The following is a 19,474-nucleotide window of genomic DNA, read 5'->3' on the forward strand; positions in this document are numbered from 1 at the left end:
ACGTTTTTTGAAATTTTATGCCGTACTATACTATGACGTTTTTTGACATTTTTATGCCTTACAATAATATGACTTTTTATGAAATTTTATGCCATACTATACTATGATGGTTCTTGGAATTTTCACGCAATACTATACAATGACGTTTTTATGCCTTACTATGCTGTGACGTTTTATGCCTTTTAGTGCTATTATGTTTTATGATATTTCACAGAGGAGTATAGTGATGTTTTATATACTTTACTATAACATGAGTTTGTGATGCAGCAGCAGCATGATGGTACGATGGCTAGGACCGCTGCCTCACACCGAGAAGGGCAAGGGTTCGAAGTCTGGTTCTAGGCTTTCCTATACTGTGACATTCTTGCCTGATCCTAAAGTATTATGTTTTTTGACATTTTTATGTCTTACTATACTATGATGTTTTTTTGTGACATTTTTTGCCTTATGGACAATAATCTTTTATGATGTTTCACTGATTAGTATGCTAAAATATTCTTAATACTTTGCTATACAATGAGCCTGCGATGCAGCAGCATGGTGGTACAATTGTTAGGATTATTGCTTTGCAATGAAAAGGTCATGGGTTCAAACCCTGGTTTGGGGCTTTACTCTTTTATGATGCTTTTTGATATTTTCACGCCATAGTATACGATGAATTGTTTTTCCATTTTTATGCCTTACTATACTATAACGTTTTATGCCTTACAATACTATGACATTTTATGATATTTCACGGAGTAGTATACTGATATTTTATATACCTTGCTATACAATGAGTTTGTGATCCAGCAGAATGGTGGTACGATGGTTAGGACCTTTGCCTCACACTGAGAAGGGCAAGGGTTCAAACCCTGGTTTTAGGCTTTTATATGCTTTGACATTTTTGTGCCATCCTAAACTATGATGTTTTTTGACATTTTTATGCCTTACTATGCAATGATGTTTTCATGACATTCTATGCCTAATGGACAATAACCTTTTATGATATATCATGGATTAGTATGCTAAAATATCCTTAATACTTTGTGCTACAATGGTCAGGACTACTTCCTCACACTGACAAGGTCATGGGTTCAATCCCTGGTTTGGGGCTTTGTGGCCCTCTAATGCTTTTTGATATTTCTTTTGCCTTACTATACAATGACGTTTTTTGTCATTTTTATACCTTATGATACTGTGATGTTTTTTGCCATTTTTATGCCTTACTATACTTGCCTTATACTAGTATGGTATACTATACCTTATACTTAGACGTTTTATGCCTGACCATACTATGATGTTCGTTGACATTTTTATACCTCAGCATACTATGATGTTTTTTGAAATTTTTATGCCTTATTATACTATGACGTTTTTTTAAATTTTATGCCATACTATACTATGATGTTTTTTTTCCATTTTTATGCTTTACTATACTGTGACGTTTTTTGACATTTTTATGCTCTAGTATAATAAGATTTCACGCAATATTACACAAATAAGTTTTTTGGCATTTTATTTCTTACTATACTGTGACGTTTTGTGCCATACTATACTATGACGTTTTTTGCCATTTTTATGCCTTATTATACTATGACGTTTTTTGATATTTTATGCCATACTATACTATGATGTTTTTAGACATTTTTATGCTCTACTATAATATGACTTTTGTTGGCATTTCTATGCCTTACTATACTGTGACGTTTTTTGACATTTTTATGCTCTACTATAATAAGATTTTTTTTGGCATTTTTATGCCTTATTATACTATGACGTTTATTTAAATTTTATGCCATAGTATACGATGAAATTTTTTTGGCATTTTTATGACGTTTTTTGCCATTTTTATGCCTTATTATACTATGACGTTTTTTGACATTTTCACGCAATAGTACACAATGAAGTTTTTTGGCATTTTTATGCCTTACTCTACTGTGACATTTTGTGCCTGACTGTACTATGACGTTTTTTGACATTTTTATGCCTTATTATACTATGACATTTTTTGAAATTTTATGCCATACTATACTATGACGTGTTTTGCCATTTTTATGCTCTACTATACTGTGACGTTTTATGCCTTACTATACTATGACGTTTTGTGCCTGACTATACTATAACGTTTTTTGCCATTTTTATGCTCTACTTTGATATGACTTTTTTTGGCATTTTTATGCCTTACTATACTGTGACGTTTTGTGCCTGACTATACTATGACGTTTTTTGCCATTTTTATGCCTTAATATACTATGACGTTTTTTGAAATTTTATGCCTTACAATACTATGACGTTTTTTAACATTTTCACGCAATAGTACACAATGAAGTTTTTTGGCATTTTTATGCCTTACTATATTATGACGTTTTGTGCCTGACTATACTATGACGTTTTTTGCCAGTTTTATGCCTTATTATACTATGACGTTAATTGAAATCTTATGCCATACAATACTATGACTTTTTTTGGCATTTTTATGCCTTACTATACTGTGACATTTATGCCATACTATTCTATGATGTTTTTTGCCATTTTTATGCTCTACTTTAATATGACTTTTTTTGGCATTTTTATGCCTTACTATACTATGTCGTTCATGCCTTACTATACTATGACATTTTTTGAAATTTTATGCCATACTATACTATGACGTTTTTATGACATTTTCATGCCATATTATACAATGAAGGTTTTTGGCATTTTTATGCCTTACTATATTATGATGTTTCATGCTTTACTATACTATGACGTTTCTTGACATTTTTATGCCTTACAGCACTATGAAATTTTTTGGCATTTTTATACCTTAACATACTATGAATTTTATTTTGCCATACTATACTATGACATTTTATGATATTTCACGTATTAGTATACTATGATATTTTTTATGCCTTACTATACCATGAGTTAGCCTAACACTATCACACTGAGAAGGTCATGGATTCAAATCCTGATTTGGGGCTTTACTATCCTATGATGTTTTTTTCACATTTTTACACCATACTATACTATGACGATTTTTTTAAATTTTTATGCCTTGCTATACTGTGACATTTTTGACATTATAATGCCTTACTATGCTATGAAGTTTTTTATGCCTCACTATGACATGATGTTTTTTGACGTCTTAATGCATAATAATACTATGCCATACTATCTATGATGTTTCATACCTTACTATACTGTGGTGTTTTTTGATATTTTTATCCTTACTATGATATGTTTTTTGACGTTTTAATGCCTCTCTATACTATAACGTTTTTGGATAGTTTCATGCCATACTATACTATGAAGTTCCATACCTTACTATGCATTTTATCCCCTACTGTAGTGTGATTTCTATGCCTTATTTCTGTGACGTTCAACCCTTACTACAGTGTCACATTTTTTGACGTTTTTTTGCCTTGATATGATATGACGTTTTATGATGTTTTTATGCCTTACTCTATTATGACTTTTTATGCCTCCGTATACAATTACTTGTCATGCCTTTGTATTCTAAGACTTTTTTATGTGTTACTATACCATGGCATTTTTATGCCTTAGTATACTATGACTTATGACATATATGACATGTACATCCTCATATCAAGAGTCATGTTACCATACGTGTCAACTATAACTGGATATATTATTATGACATATATCTACACTCTCTGGATATATGAAGTAACATTTATAACATATATGAAATATTCATAGTAAAATGCAACTGCATTAAAACAACATATTTAAATTCTGTGTTTCTGTCTGATTTTCTTAAAAATATTTGATTAAATTTAAATTTGCATATGAAATATGAACATATACCAGTGGCGGCCGCTGGTGTTATAATGAGGGGAAGCTCATTTTCGGCCTACATCATAAAATGTGTCCGTTTATTTATATGTAAATTCGCAGAGTGACAGAAGAGAGTCGCCAAACACAACGCTAGTCGTTTTTAACAAAGACAAAGTCGCTGAGGATCAGTAACGTCTCCAGATCAACTCCGAACAACGGAATTAAAAAATTGAAAAATGCTCCGGTGGATGCTTATACTTCAAGATCGCTGATTCGCTCATTTCGCTGTCAATCAAAAAGGGACTCAGCCTCAGACAGATCATCCAATCATCATGCAGAAGCCGAGCGTCCGGGCCAGCCCACTGTCCCATAACCCCCCAGAGACGCTGAGCATCCGATGGGCGGGACAAAGCCCAGCATTTATCCAATGACCGTCTAGTTTTGCTGCAGTGGAACAACCCACTCTATGCTTCCCCATTGAAGTAAGTAGACGCTCAGCACTGTGGCGCTGCGGGGATGAATGAGAAGAAGTCGTGTCGGTTACATGTGATAAGTAGCTGATTCTGAACAAAAGATGAACATGTTCTAGCGCATATTTAGTCAATGAAATGTACACACAACTGTACATATTTGACCACTTATTTGTTGACATTTTAGGGGAAGCTGAGCTTCCCTTGCAGTCTTAGAGCAATCGCCACTGACATATACTGACAGACTTTGGAATTAATATATATTTACGTAACATATGTCTATATTATAAACAGACATAGTAAAATAAATGTTTCTATTAGCTCGACATATATGTCAATATATCATATTGTTCCAATTTCTTACAGCTTTCTTATGTAATTTTTTACATATATAGGCTATACTTTAAATACTTATATGATTTTACTTCACGTGTACATATATTTCATTTATGGAAATTCAACACATGTATATACATTAAATTTGCGTACGGGCATTTCTGCATGTAAATATAGATCTTATATGTTAATAAATCATTGTTTGATGGAATTAAAGTCAATCTTTTTGTTTTAGAGCGGTAGCGGGTTGTTCTATTCCTACCAATGTTGAGACAAAACCTCCGCCCTTGCTCAGCATATCTCAGATTTGCAGTGAGTTGGGGGAAACGAGTGAAAGTGACATTAGAAGGATGTAAGGGTACATCCATTGCTCCATGCGCTCAGGAATGAGACTCTTATGTCCGCCACCTACCATACTGGACAGGTCATAACTGGCACTTATTCAAAGTGCCACAGAAAGAGCAGCAGGTAGGAAGCACTGTGGAGTGAGACGTGGAAAGAAATCAAAGCAAAACAATCGGAAAAATTTACATCCTAACAGCAGTGCTTTGTTTTTATTATATTCCTGGCACTCTCCAGCCACAGACATGAGTTTGCTTTCACCACAATTATTCTTAAAATCAAATAAAGAAGAACCAAGAAGAAAAAAAGTTGGAATTTGGAATGTTTCTTTTTCACCAGCAGATACTTGTTTTTTTCACCTCCAACAACTTCGCTTCAACTCTTATTATTTTGCTAATTTGGGTCTTTTTTATGTGACAGTATCCAGTGGTCAGTGACAGATAAAGCAGGAAAAAGCACAGAGGTGTTGACAAGCAGTTTTCTGATCCCCCAGTATACCTGGAGATTCTTAATCACTTTATGTGGGTAAAACTAGAGAGTGAAATAAACAATAACATTCATTAGTATTCCGTGCTATATACCACCGCTGTTTGCTGTCTTTTAGCCGCTTTGTTTAGGTATACTTTGGATTTCCTCCAATTGCCAGTCAATCCACACTCTGGGTGAGAGTAGCTTTGCCAGTTGACAGGAAGGCAATGGATGTTGGTGAAACATGGTAAGAGAAAGGCTGAAAACACTTGTTTAATGTTCATCTGTCTGGGAGAGTAGAGCTATTTCCTTCTCCCTGTGTCTCTGTCTAATTATGTGAGATCTGCAAGCTGCCATTTGGTGGTATCGATTTGTACTACCTGTTACACACACGGCTCTGGCCCCTCAGGATGATGTCTGTTGAGTGTTTGCCCACACCATGTAGTAATTATCGGCTCGCAAACTCTGTTGTTCAGGATATGAATAAGTGTCTACACTACAGGTAAGCCATTATAATCCATGATGTGTCTCTCTCGAGGTTCTGTGTGTGTGAGCAAAGGAGCAGCAGAAAGAAAGGAAGGAGCAGCGAGCCACATTAGTTCTACCATCAGGATATTTTCCAAGGGTTCATGGGGAGAGACAGAGGCACACGAAGAGGCAGAGAAGGAGAAATTAAGAATCAATCTAGCGCATAATTCAGCCATATGCTGATGTTCACCTAAGGGGAGAGGCGATATCAGAACATTTAGATTTTTAAAACGTCTCAAAGGACAGTCAGAAGTGTCTATATACCTTCCTTCCTGAGTGGGCCTTTCAGATGAACATGCAATACTAAAACAACAGTAAGCTGTTGATATCAGTACCAAGTCATTTAATAATATGCTTTATTGTATGCTACATATTTTTGCTGCTTCACAGCTTCTTCATGTCCTGTATGTATGGGAAAAAATGCACATGGTGGGTTTTTTAAATAATGAGATGAATAAAAAAGTTTTATTTAGAAGTCAAAAAGGTACGATCAAAAGTCAAAATTGTGTCAATTTATGAGAAATTGAATAATTTCAATTTTCTAAGAAAAATCTTTTGATTTGGTGTTACCATTTTACTTTTATCATGATACATTTTTATTGTTGGAAATGGGTTTCTGTATCAAAGCTACTGCATTCTAATTAATATATTTTCATTTACAATGGCTCAGATGACGGTGTGTAATGTGAAAGGTTTTACTCATACATACCAATGAACCAACAGAAAACCTGCCTCTCCAGTTCCCCTCAGCTTTACAGGGGTTCCAGGTCATTGGTTAGCCCACGATTTTATTCCTTTAGTACAATCTCACCACTCTCATAAGTGTTTAAAGATGCACCAGGCACTTTCCAGAGAAAAAGCTGTACCTGCTGTACACTACCTGTCCAACACCAGACAGCAGAAAGACAAAGTAAGTGAGTTACTCCCCAACATAGTGGAGGATTCAATAGCTAAAGAGCCAGATATTTCCTTCAGGAGTTGGTGGAAACTAAAAGAATTGTGTTGAAGTTTCTTCCAGGCAAGCATGCATAGTATGTGTTACAAATAAAAATGCTTCCATCTAAGTGTACCCAACAGACTCTGCACATTACAGAAGCCATTACATTAACTTGATGTATTGTAACTCCATAGTTTTCACTTAATCTTCAAAGACTGATAAACCATGAAGACAGTAAAGAGAGAGGGGAGTGGGGTTTTCTGAGTTCATGGCTTCATTTTATATAAAATGCCTGCATGGCTACAGCTGTGGCTGTGGGACAACAGCTAGTATTAAACAAATCTTCTCTCTTAAGTACACAACGCTTATTGAAGCATGTGTGTGTGTGTGTGTGTTTGTGTGAGTGAGTCAGTGAGAGCGAGGAACAGAGAAAGAGAGACAGAGATGTTTGTTTGACTCACCTTCTGTCAGCCTAGGAGACTGTCTATGTTTATTAATGTGCCACTTTCATGCATTTGTGCTTGCATTTAATACCTTTGAGAAAAACGCCATTTGACTGTATGTTGGATATAGATGGTTATTAAAAATGCACAACGCCATAACTGCAACATTTTTTAATCGTGTACTATAGTATCATTATTACATTATTATAATATCAATTATGCTATTTACAATGAGTTTAAATAAAGAGATGTGGTTCTTAATTAGTGCAAAGCGCTCATTAACATAGTTTCAGCTGTTATGCTTCTGATTGCTCTTGTACATGCAGTTAGTCAGCAAGGTCGAAGGTAAATCACAACAGAACAGTATTGTCCTCTAATTAGTCCAGGCCACCCACATCACAGTAAATATTATGCAGTGTGAGGAAGTAAATACATGATACAGGAATTAAAAAAATCATTGCAGTACAAGTGAAAACTATGTGGATCCAACTTAAGGCTTGTGTGTTTTTCACCTTGGTTTTCAGTTCCACAGAAAACAAATATGTGACTCATAATTGAAACATGAATTGGTTACACATTTTACACACACAAACCTTCTGTGGAGCAACATGTAACATGTGTTAAGTGAACAAACGTGTAAGTTCTTGCCAGAGATGCTTGTCATTGACCAGCTGCAATGAACAGAATACATGCTTGGATGGCATGTATGCTTCGCATGTGAACAGCTCTGGTAGCCGCTGTTCTAAATTAGAATGTGTGGTGATGTTCAAAGGATTTCTGCATGACTGGGCTCTACACATGATGGTGGGTTTTTTTATGATTCATTTTACACTTTACCGGAGTCACCCCGCCCATCAATCCACCGAGGGAGACAAAGAAGAAGATATCACAAAAGATGTGTTGTGACAAATAGTCCAAAGAGCTATTTAAGAAGAACTTCTGGGGTTGAGCTTTATATTTTCAGGATGGTAGAGCTCCACACATCAGTTCTTGCAGCTCTTGCAGAAAATATACTTTACTAAGAGTTTGTCTTATTTTGAGCCTTTCAGCATTTCACATTTGTTCTGGAGCCTTTGGGTCAAAATATAGTTGACATCTCTCATAAAACCTAGACACAGAATTGCTTTCAACAGTGAGTAATGAAATAAAAGTTTGTGTGCATGATAAGTTAACACCTTCAGTGTGTAAGGATGCATGCTGCAAATTAATGTCCTTGATATCAGATAAAAGCAATACCACAAATGTTGCAAATGTCCCCAGATGAGATTCTTAGTTAAAGCTGGTTAATCAAAGATTTTGATATTGATGCATGTGTACATTATATGAGCTATTTGTAAGTTTTGCTATATTGCAACATATAACTTACTATAGCATGAACACCTGTTTACTTACCAGTCTTGAAGAAACATTTGCGAGTTCATTATCAAACTTCATCCCTTTGCTCGCCAATAGCTGTCTCCAGCAGCGGAAAGCAACCCTTTTGTTTTGCTTCTATTTCCTTTGTTTCAACATTGTCTTTAGTCTTTAGTAGCGCTGCTCAGAGGATGTATTCTAACATCTTGTCTTGTAAACATAACAATGGCTGAAGCTCAAGGCAAGACTAGTAAGCAAACAGCTGTTAATGCTAATGCTGGCTATATAGCAATAGCAAAACTCACAAATGGCTCCCTTAAATGGAAACCAAGCATTAGCCTATAGCCTATGAGCTATAAGCTAATGCTAATTTCTTGTTGAATTGCGGCATAATTCACAAACATGCTCAGCTACTGTGTCTCAGACACTATTCAGTGATGTCTGAAGAGAGTAGAATCAAAGATAAGGAAGAAATTGCCTTCTTCTCTTGTGTATAGTAAATGAAAATCATGTTGCATTGTGGTTTACACTGATTCTGTTAGCAAAACAATGTTTGCTGATACTGATATTGACTGACTGAGCAATTCCCACCCATTACTACTCACTCATCCATACCACTGAAGTAACCACTGTTACTCAGGAATGCTGAAAGCTTTAAATCACAGTAACAATAACCACTGAAGAACAGAGCTGAATTACTCATTCAGAATTACACAGTCTGTCAAGTGTACTGTGGGATGTATAGACCTTGATCTTAAACATTGATTCTTCATGTGTCTTCAGTCTGTGCATGCACTCCCATTATGCCCCCACTTCACTCTGGGAATAAAGTAATGGAAATGATGAAAAGGTGTTTTTCTAGGCACAAGTAGCAGCAAAAAAATAGAAAGTGATGTCAAAAGTCAATAAAAACAAAAATTGATCCTACCTATTGAGTTCTGTGCCTTCAAGAAGGTGTTGTTGCTGTTGACTATTACGTATTATTCTGGATGTTAATCAAATTATAAAACAAGCCATGCAAACTCTGATCATGGGGAGATTGGATGAATGCAAACGCTGAAGATACTTAAAATAATAACTTTAATCTAGCATAAAGATACTGATTGTTATGTAGGTTTATGTATGCATTGGTATGGGCTCAGCCATACAGGCAAGAACTACATGAAAACAAAATTTAAAAAAACACAGTTACAGTCGTATATGGTGTAAATAACATTGAAATTATAATTATGATGCCAATGACTATAACAACAAAATTTTACATATAGTACAGCTCAGTAGCCTTTTATTTATAATGTCTGATTTTATAGAGGTGAAATCCAACTTGGTTCATATATTGCACTTACACTTACACTAACAAAAGAATGAGAAAAACATTTTTATTATGAGCATGTGGAGTATATATTCTCAACTCTTAGAATTAACCCTGTTTGCACAACCTATGGGTCCTAGCAAATGATAGTGTCTTTGCTAGTTGCAGACTGACAAAGTTGTCATTTCCCCATCTAGCGCCCATGTTGTTTATAAATGCACTTCCACCCATCTGAGCACTCATGGGCATGTTGGTCTTAAAATGAGGTGTGGTCCGGCACAATTTTTGGCACATTGCTAACCTGAGGCAGCGGAAAGCGAGCGTACCATTGACCAACAAAACCCTGGTCTGAAGTCAATGGTGCAGTATTTCACTGTTGTTTTAAGGTCGCATTGTCAAGAGAGTAATATGCGCCTACATAGGCGGGTGCACAATGCACCATACACTCTGCCTGTTACACACAAGAAGAGTGAGCTGAAAAAGTGGATCTGATAATAAGATAATAATAGGATCTGAATAAGTCAGGTGGAACATTACAACACAGCCTCAGAAGGTTGGAGCAGTCTTTGTGGCATATCATGTGTGGCATAATATTACCACGCATCATGGATGTCTCCGGGACATAAATGAGGCTTTGCAGAGAAGCGTTCTTTCTTACTACCTGGCAAATCCACCAATGTTTCCTAATCATCACCTCGACTAAATTTGTCCCTCCACAGTTTCATAGAACCAAACATTTATTTACATTTCTCATAATATGAGTGTAGTGGGGGGATGAGGATATAATAAGATGTCTGTTGTGATTTGTGCCATTACTTCATTGTAATGCTGTGCACAACACATTGATTCACGCAGTCCTTCTTTGCCTATCAGGGGGCACAGATCGGCTGCGTGTATGTGCCAGTCACAATGTGTAATCAACTCACCACAAATAGAATCTAATTCTGCACCATTATAATAGGAATTTGCCAAGGAGCAAGGGCTTTTAAAGGGAATGGGAGAAGGCACTCTGATTGGTTTATTTTATGTTACGTCCAAAACACTCCCAAGAATAATTAAGAGACTAAGTACAGCCACTCGCCTGGCGCAGCGACTGTTTTTTCTACTGTTAAAATAACAAAAGTGGGTATGGATACGCCCTAAATGCACTTGCACCAGGCGCTGTAGATTGTGCCCTTGGACGGTTACACAGGGAGGTCATAAGTTTTTCATATATCTAGAAAAAATTTACAATACAGCCTGGGGTATAAGTCCACAATGCTACAGGGTGGATAAGAGCTCCACTTTTGAACTTTGACAGCATTTTGTTAGTGTTCTACTCTATTTCAATGATTTCCATGATGAGAATGTCCAGATTTATGTGCGTCAAAATACAATTAAGGCATATTATAGAAAGACACTATCATAGGAGTTACACTCACTTGCTGGCGTCTCTGGTGGCATTTGGCTTCCACAACTTTATCAGTAGGGCACAGTTTGGGAACTTGAGTTAGGGTAGATATTCTTCTGCATGTCAGCCAATAGTGAGTCTGGGAGGGATTATGGCAAAGGGCAAAGCTTAAATTGCTGGCAGAGAGTTTGGAGAAAAAGCTTATCACTGGTGTCTGTGGGCTTTTGCACAATGGTATCCGCACAGGGTCAGTCTAAGCTCTTCCACTTAGATTAAATATAGAGCAGAAACTAGCCCCAAATATGTGGTTTTGTTGTTTATTATATGATCCTGAGCCTTGTTAATTAAGCAAAATGCAAGCTGCGGAGATCATTTGTTTGCCTGTGATATGTATTGTGTCTGTCTGATTCTGTCTCTATTTGTTGATAGATCTGTTGCGTTGTGGTTTATTTTCTTTTCACTGTGTCTCTCTGCGTCTTGTTCAAACAGACACTATAACAAACTTCACTAAATTGCTGTATTAAGTTACATGTAGCCACATTCAATGTAATCCAAAATACTAGGCCTGTCGTATATCCTATCATAATGCAACTTAATTACATTCAGCTTTATTGCGACTGTTTCAGAGAGGTGTTGATACGTTGTGGCACTGTTAGAGTGTGTTAAGTGCTAAATAACAATGAGACTTTTTGTAATTCAAATGCAGGATGCTTTTTTTCAAAAAATAGCCATTTATTCTGATAGCAGAACAGTAGAGAGCAATTTAGCCTGATAGAAAGTTACAGGTCACTCAGGACATTTTAAAGTTTTGCTTTGTACTTCTGACTTTGTGTGGTCTGCCCTCGCTTCCAACTTGTGAATACTTTTTCTTTTTGGCACATGGATCTGTTTACCCAGCCCACATTCTTCCTCTACCAAACAGAAATACCATATCTTAATATTGTTTTTTTATTCAAACTGCAAGTGGCAGAGATCAAGTGTTTTTTTTTTTCTTTTTGTTTGTTTTTGTCAGTAGCTTTTTCTGGTGCGGTGGAGCAGCTTGTGAGCTGACACCAACAGAGATATGCCTGAAAGCAATCTTTATATTTCACAGGGAACACCATGCAAAATGCCCGCCAGCTTTCTGGCCACACCCATTAAGTACTGACTCAGTTCATCATATTGATTGTCCATTTGCAGAAGTAATGTATACTCAGAATGAAAGGCACACTCACCTGAAATGCCGGTTTGCGTGTGTGTTTGGAATAAGTGTGGACATGTATTGCAGGGAGCTTTAAATATATTCAACTGTGGAAAGGATATTACTAAAATATATTTTCCTCGCACCCGTCTACCCTGAGATGAAAAATTGTTTTGATGACAGAACAATAACGGATCAGTGCAATTGAATTTTATTGTAATGTGTAGAGAAGATTGATTGTACACTGGGTGCTATGTGTGTGTGTACGTGTGTGTGTGTGTGTGAATGACACACAGCAAGTACAATGCTCTAAGTTTTGCTCAAAATGAAAAACTAATAACATTTTTTTTCCAGAGGTTTAAAGTGTATTAATATTTATTTCTTATACTCATGCTGTAGAATATAAATTATGCTAAAAATACAAATTAAAGGAGGTAATGAAGTATATTTAGTCAGTATCATAGAGGGATAGTATCAATGTGCAGTGACCATCAGAAGCCTCAGGAAATTAGCCCATTTTCTTGACTTTCATATTTTCCAGCTAGTGAGTTTCGTTAATTGAAATACTGTACTGTTTTTTTTTTCTCAGTGCACAATGTACCACAACTTGCACCATGACAACATAAAACATTAAAACCAGTAAATCCTGAGATATGAGGTTCTCGTATGATAACAGCCATCTGTTTTGCAAGTTCCAAAGCAAATATATTTCTGATGACTGGGATTGCTTAGTTATACCATCAGATTTGTCAGATTTATCAGAATGGTTGAAAAGGTTAAAAAGCGATCATGAAGAGACCGTTTCGTTACTACGGCAAGAGCAGAGGTGGTGAATTACTTTCCAGTCATCCACTGTGTTTAATGCTCACAAGTTTTCATGCCATGTCACATTTGGCACCATGTTCTATTCCTCATCTTGCTAATCTCTTTAAAATAGTGTTAGCTTGCCCATTAGCCATTACCACAAGCAGCTCTTGTCATGCCATCATTTACCAGTCATTGATTCTTATTGTCTGTAGTTAACCAGACTGTAAAATGACCTTTCTAGGAGAAAGATGATTAAGGTAATCAGGAGTGAACTTCATGGTGTTCAATTATTCTCAACCTTTCAAGGTGATACTTTGCAGTGGCCAAATAAAGCACTGACTGGACTCCTTATCCCGCCCTAATGTTGCATTTTGCTTCTCCGGGAAGATTAGGGAATCTGACATTTATGATTTCAGTTCTTCTTCCTGAAAACCGTTGGACCCGATGCCATTTAAGGACATGCAGTACGATCAGAGGTGTTTTGCTATCTTAAGGAGTGCATGATTCACATCACACAGGCAAAGTGAAGCCAGTGCAAAAATCACATGCTCTTCGCTGTCCATAACTCATGAACTCTCAAGCACCCACGCATTTTTTTTGTGATAGCAGCCTGAAGAGACACTTAAGAGCTCATCAACCTCCATCCCACTAAATGTGAGCAGTATATTTTTGCCAACTAACAAAATCCAAACACAACCAATGAAATGTGCAGTTCCTTGTAATGTTTCTAATTGATTATGTGGCTATTTACTCTGTTTGCTTCTGTTTATCTGCCCTATGGCAGGCAGGATGTGAATGGATGGCCCACTCGATCCCCTATGTGTCTGAGCAGAAAGACAACCACATGGAGGATTAGAGGGGGAGAGAGAGGATCGGCCGTCACATCCAGATGCTGCAAATCTGCTCCCTGCCTTACATGTGAATAGGTATGCCATTGTCTGGAGCACTGCTTGTTTTGCATGAACAGAGACACAGCCGAGGAGACAAACAAGCTGAAACTGAGGTTACACCAAAGTCTAAATCTGCTATGATACAGGATTACAAGGTTTATGTCATGCTTAAAGCTTTATCCTCTGATTGTCAGTCAAGATTTTCTCACTAGCAAACTTAGTAAGCCTTTAATGGCTGTGCATTAATAGACAATTCGAGCTGAAATGTTGGAGTTATTACAAAATACTGATGCTAAACTATTAGTAGCCAGAGACACATACTGAACTAAATGTGGATGCATTTTCTATTTTCTTCAAAATGAAGCCTAAATTGCACCAATATACTGATGGCTTATTGCTTATTATATACTATCATGATCGCAAATTTAACAATGCTTGCTCAACACAAAACAGGTGCTCACCTATTTCAAAATCCTCTCATCAAGATCTATACCCATGCACCGCTTGGTGGTTTGCCATGCATGGCATAATTCAGCGGGCTTCTGTTCACCTGCAGAGAAAACAGCTGGTCATGCTTGACTTGAAACATCTGACTTTTATTGTGGCAAAGCATTTCTACAGAGAATACACTACTGAGGTTAGATTATTTCTAAAAATACGTCTGTCACCACGATAAAAGAGAGATATCCATGAGTAAACTCAGCATGTTTAAGGCATCAACTCTCCTGTCAGTCATCTATTTTTACAGCTGTCTGGATGTGATATTTTATACTGTAATCGATGGATGAACAGCAGATTAAACACGAAAAAAAAAACAAAAAAAACAATATATGAATGTGCAGGAAGTGCTCTATATTTTGAGATGAGGACATTAAAATTATTCACTGGAGGATATAAAAAGTATAATGAATGATCAAGGAAACTGCTAATGACTAATAAATTCGAGCTTAATTCCTGAAATAAAAGCGGTAAGGATAGCTCTGGCGTCACCATGATAATCTCTCAAGTGCTCAATACTTTCCTCGTTTACAGTAAATAGCATGGGAGGACGTTTCTATGCGGTGTGCATTTCATTATGGTGAGGGATGTGGAGCTGCTGGCACATGTTCACATCTTTCATCTTTGGGTTTGTGGCCAAAGGACTGAACTGTTTTTTTTTTTTGTCTTTTGTGTGTGCATGTGTGTGCATGTGTGTGTGTGGGGGGGGGGGCTTTTTGTGGATTGCTCTTACTTTTTAAAATTATCTGGACCTCAGAAACTGTGACTCCTACAACTATCAGACTCAGTGGCAAGGGTCCATGTGTCTCTTTGAGCCCTATAACACATTCATCAAAAACCACACTCACTGATCAAAACTACCAAGCTTGCTAAATCAAGGCACCGTCAGATACATATTTTGGATGGACCTTAAATTGTACTAAACCATCATTTCATCATGCTCCGTAGCATCAATATAATTATTTTTCCCTGTCGCCTCCTTCTTCATCAAATTTTACACAGCATATTTCAACTGCCTACATCATCTTTGCATCACAAAATTTTGATACTTAGTCATGACCCACAAGTGAAGTTGCAGACAGCCTGAAAGGAATACATAATTCTTCATTGCCCACACATTTCAGTAACCCAAACTGACAATCTGTGCAAACGCCTGAAAAGTTTGTCAAACCATTTTTGGTTAGGGCTGCACTTTACCGTATGACCAAACAATGGCAAAGTTTCAAATGGCAATAACTCTGGCAGCAGTTCATCTCCAGTCACAGAACATCCTCAGAAATGTTTTCTCTTTGAGAAATGGGGCTCTTCCAAAATCATGAATAAATTACTTCAAATGAAACATGTAGGAAACCACAATTTTCTCTTTGCCTGCAAATTTGAATGATGCTTATCAAATATTTGATTAAAACCAACAGCTCAGCTTTAATCAATTACAGCTTCACTGACTAAATTCACTCCATGATTTGTTTTTATGTTCAGGATTTGAGAGATTTTTTTTGTTGTTGTTGTTGTTTTGGTTTTTTTTTTATTCATATGTTTCTTTAGGTGGTATTTCAAAGGATAGTTCATTGGTTTTTATTTTTCCAAGTATTCGCTGTTTCATGTTCATTTTGAGATATGATACAAGCTGACATACTTATTTGTTTAGTGAGTTTATTGAGATCGTTTCAGTTGTATTGAACCAAGCCTGACTGCAATTGTAAATACACCTCTCAGCATCACTGGCGCAGTAGGAGAGAGTTGTGTACCTTCCTCACTGGAAGTATCCTTGAATGGCCATTAGAAATATTCATCACATCATTTGAAATACTTTTGTTACTCAAACACAAACACTCAAACACTAGCATTGAAGTTTTATTATTATATGTCACCAGTGATATATATCATTGTATTGACATTGAACAAATGAATGAAAAGCGTATGCCAAGCACCACAAAGGCGCTGCTACAGCAGGGTGGAGAGAGAGAGAGAGCTGAACAAAGGACCTGCCTATTTAAGATCAGCCCTCAAGCAAGCACAGGTGCTTGTCAATCAGCTGTTCAGGATGTAACACATTAAAATGGAAAAAAAAACAACAAACCGAAGTAGGTTTAACAGGACAGAAGAGATGGGCATCTGGTTGGAAATGATACCATTTGCATGCTCAGATTTTGAGTATTCATGCATTCCTAATGCTAATTTTAGGACACCACTGACAGATGATGATGATCCATGATATGATAAGTAATATACTGATTATATAATGATCATCAATTGATTCATCCCTCAGTGAGTGTGGGCCTTCTCATCTCTTGATACTGTCTTGAGCTGCAGCCAATATCCAATAACTAAGCCAGTCATCCGGTTTCCTTCAACATTATATTATGCAATTGAAGCGGCTTACAGAGTGTTATTAGGGTGAAGCATGCTTTGAATTATTTTAATTTAGCCCAGATACAGGGGGTGAATTGAGAACCCAAGCCAAAAGTGGCCTAGAATGGAAACTACAAATTCATTCTTCAATCATGAGCCCGATGGGCCAAAGAAAGCCTTGGAAGAGAAGTACAGTTAGAGATTAGTGTGGATCAAAGTGGAGATTAAATAGGATGGCAAACACATTGATGCACCTAATTATCAAGCCCGTGAAATTTGATGAATTGCTTTGAATCTCAGAGACATCGTCACTGAGGTGTTTGTGGAATTTGTCTCATTTGCTCTGCGAGCCAAACTAATTCTGTGGTTGAAATATGCGACTGCAGAGAGAGAACAGTGGGAACAGGGGAAAAAGCAAAAAAGCGAGAATCAGATATTAGACAGAGAGAGGCAAGCTTCCTACGCTACACAACCCGAGGTGGCACTAAGCCTGATGGAGCAGAATGGAAACGAGCGCCGAGTGACACGTTCGCAGGCCCACGGACCTGCTTCCCTGTCGTACCTCTCACACACCTTAACTATGTTATTTCGTTGCCTCTGAGCCCTGCAGGATATCAGTAGTGATGTCTCATGCCCTTCAAAACAACATCATGAATAATGAATGCCAGATCTCAAAATAAATAACACACATTATTAATGTATTCAGAGCCTCCTTTTAAAAGGGGCCTGTGTAGGTGCTACGTTACCCTTTCTCCCTCCGCCTCTGAACAGGTAGATTTGTGAAGAGCATCTGACTGTGGGAGGAATATATTAACTTTTTTTTTTTAATTATTATTTTAATCTTAATTTTGTGAGAAGAATTTCTCAACAGTCCAATTTTGACATCTGTAGATTAAATTATTCAATCTATGTTTCACATAACATGGCATCACTATAATAAAAACTGCATCACACTGAATTTGTGCTTATGTTCTCATCTCCTTATGTTGGGTAAAGCTATGCTATGCGTCCCTAGCTCCTCGCATTTTTTTATCTCTCAGCTAAAATGGAATCTTGGCAGAGTAAACCAATGCTGAGGTGCCTCCACTTGAGTGTGGTACGTAGCCTACTGTATATTCCTTTTGATGACTGGATGAGACCTACATGGCATACCCAACATGATTATTACATTATCTAATTGCATCCCAACACATGTATTATTCAAACCCTGACAAGATAATACTCTCAGGGAAAAGAAGAGATCTGTGTGCCTTGAGCCGTCTCTGAATGGCACTTTACTGCATTTTCCTCTCTTCTGTCAAAACATCAGCTTTTCGGGGGGTTGATCTCCGTAAAGTGACTATAAAGAAAATAGTGGGATAAAAAAAATTATCATTTTAAAGCCTACACCGCTGCGTCTGTAATACACTCTGTTAATGTCAAGCGATCTTTATTTTTACGAGGATGCTGAAAGCATCACCAATAATCTATACTGGAGCATTCCCTTAAGTAAGATTTTTTTACTCGCCCTTGCCACTCCTAGAATAACTGGCCCCGTGAGTCTTGTATTGTGTCTTGCCCTTTCAGGCAACAAGGTCACATTGTTTACAATGGGCGCACGGCACCTCTTGAACATTCTCCAAGTACAGGATGCTCTATATGATGTTTCAATAGTGTTCAAGACGTCTGCTCGCATCAGCAAGACATACATTCATGTGTCACATTAGATGAAAAGTCGCTGATTAATGCATTTTACAATTAACACATTAATGTCACCATGTAGTGTTTAAGGTAATGCATTCTGGCAACCATGTCTGACTGTACTGGAGCTTCAAGACGCAAGAGTTTCAACCAGGCAAGAATCTGTGGTCTCAACAGAGACATAAATGAAGATAACGGGTGTGGACTCCAGTGGATGGTTCCCACACAGCAAATAAGATCTTAAGTAGTAAGGAGTGGTCACCAGAGAGCCACAGACTCCCAACTGATGGAGAAGAAAAAAGCTTTTAATCAAAGCCATTAAGTTGTCGTACAGTAACATGACACAAATGATGGGGGACAGCACTCAAATGTGGCCCCAGCCATTTCATCTGACTGACACAGAAATGCTGTATATTCAAAGGGTTTCACACGAAACAAAAACACCAATCCCATTATCTGGAGGAGCAAGGTGGGTGTGGTGCACACAAATATGGTTTTATTTGCTCACTTGGCCAGAGCCTATAGGAGAAGAATGGAGTGGGAAAAAAAAGGGAGTTATTTAATGATGTCTCCTTCGGCTGGAAAGCAAGAGGGCGGTGCTCTTTACTACCGTATGCCAGACAAACAGACAGTCAGGTCGACAGTCATGAAGACAGATGAATGATGCAGCGCCATCAGCACTGAGGGAAATGAGATCAGATGTTGACAGCTAGATGGACAGAA

General features: G+C 37.3%; 1 protein-coding gene across 2 annotated transcripts in view; it reads left to right on the forward strand.

Annotated features, from left to right (window-relative positions):
• lrrc4ca (leucine rich repeat containing 4C, genome duplicate a) overlaps positions 1–19,474 on the forward strand; it is a 217,512-nt gene that overhangs the window by 145,675 nt on the left and 52,363 nt on the right. For both annotated transcript variants that reach the window (XM_056387207.1, XM_056387209.1), the window contains exon 3: positions 14,116–14,257. The gene's annotated coding sequence lies outside the window, so the exon portion shown is untranslated. The remainder of the gene's footprint in view (positions 1–14,115; positions 14,258–19,474) is intronic.

The sequence above is a fragment of the Seriola aureovittata genome, chromosome 10 (assembly GCF_021018895.1).
Source record: "Seriola aureovittata isolate HTS-2021-v1 ecotype China chromosome 10, ASM2101889v1, whole genome shotgun sequence".
Classification (NCBI taxonomy): Eukaryota; Metazoa; Chordata; class Actinopteri; order Carangiformes; family Carangidae; genus Seriola; species Seriola aureovittata.